The sequence below is a fragment of the Tupaia chinensis genome, unplaced genomic scaffold, assembly GCF_000334495.1.
Source record: "Tupaia chinensis unplaced genomic scaffold, TupChi_1.0 Scaffold000146_1, whole genome shotgun sequence".
Lineage (NCBI taxonomy): Eukaryota > Metazoa > Chordata > Mammalia > Scandentia > Tupaiidae > Tupaia > Tupaia belangeri.
In genome coordinates, this window is record NW_006159616.1 from 11,499,962 (window position 1) to 11,501,595 (window position 1,634).

General features: G+C 45.5%; 1 protein-coding gene across 6 annotated transcripts in view; it reads right to left on the reverse strand.

The window, feature by feature from the left end:
* The window catches only part of MIIP (migration and invasion inhibitory protein), a 12,527-nt gene that overhangs the window by 7,184 nt on the left and 3,709 nt on the right, over nt 1–1,634 (reverse strand). The window lies entirely within an intron of this gene.

The window sequence follows — 1,634 nt, forward strand, 5'->3', positions numbered from 1 at the left end:
AAGAAACTGTGAGTGGGTCATCCTTCCGGGGGGGGGGTTGATTTTTTTACTTTTCCTCTCTGTCTCTCTCTGGTAAGTACACACACCTTGTGGAAAAAAACTAAAATAATGAAAAAGGATAACAGGAGATGGTAGTGGTATGGCAGTGGTGCAGATGAACTCACACAGGAAGGTCCTGGGTTCAAGTCCTGAGGACTCCTTGTACACATCGGGCACATGCATGTGCTCGTGACCTGGACTGGCCGAGGCTGGAGGTGGCTCATGGCATCGAGACTGTACTCTGGTGCCTGTCTTTCTCCTCCACTCTCTCTCTTATGGAAATAAACTTTTTTATTTTTTTTTTAAATAAAAGGACAATGTGGGAACCAGCAGTTAGCGTAATGGCCATGTTGCTGGATTCCCACGTAGTCGACCGTGGTTCGCATCCTGGACCCAGTGGCTTAGAACTCACGCCGGGCGTGTGTGCATGCGTGCCCAAGATCCTGAGAGGAGAATGGAGAAGGGATTGCAGCGTGGCCATCTCCCCTGGGGGGTGATTTCTCGCTTTCTGTCTCTCTGTCTCTCTCTGTCTGTCTGGTGAGCACGGACAATGTGGGCCAGAAGGTGGTGTGGCGGTTAAAGGCACTGGACTTCCACATGGCTGACCACAGTTCAAGTCCCAGACCTTGCGGCTTGCTTTCTCCCTTTCTCTGTCTGTAGAAAAATGTAAAATAATAATGATGATAAATAAAATTTTTTTTTTTAAAAATGGACAATGTATATGCCCATGTTCATTGTAGCACTACACACAATAGCAAAGAGATAGGAATATGTATCCACCAATGGAAGAATGGATAAGCAAAATGTGGCACGCCTATAGAGGGGAGAATCACTCAGCCTTAAAAAGGAAGGGAATTCTGACTCATGCTGCAACACGGATGAATCTTGAGGATGATATATTAAGTGGAAAAAACGGACATAAAAGGACATGTATTATAAAATTCTACTTTTATGAAGTACCTACAGCAGTCGAATTCACAGAAACAGAAAGCAGAACGGTGGTTGTCAGAGGCTGCAAGGGGAGAAATGGAAGTCTTTGTTTAATGGATAGTGTTTTAATTGTGAAAGACACAAAATTCTGGAGATGGGTAGTGGTGACCGCTGCACAGCAACGTGACCGTGTTACACTTAATGCCACTGACCTGTATGCTTACAGATGGCTAAAATGGGAAAGGTACTGTTACGTACTGAGATATTCTAACACACCCTGCTATGGTTCAAATGTGGCCGCCAAAATTTCATGTATTAAAACCTGGTGAGCCTGGGCCAACAGGTGACATGGTGGTTCCATGGGCTGGATCCCACATAGTCGACTTCACGGTTTGGGTCTGAGACCTGGTCGTTTGAAAGTTATACTGGGCATGTGCATGTGTGTGCCCAAAATCTTGAGAGAAGAATGAAAGAGAAGGGATTATAGTGTGGTCATCTCCCCTGGGGGTGATTCCTCACTTTCCTTCTCTCTGCGTCTGTCTCCACTGAGTGCACATGGCCTATAGCAAAAAGAAATTTTAATTTAAAAAAATTTTTAGGGAACCAGCAGTTAGTGTAATGGCTATGTCGCTGGACTCCCACGTAGTCAACCGCGGTTCGCGTCC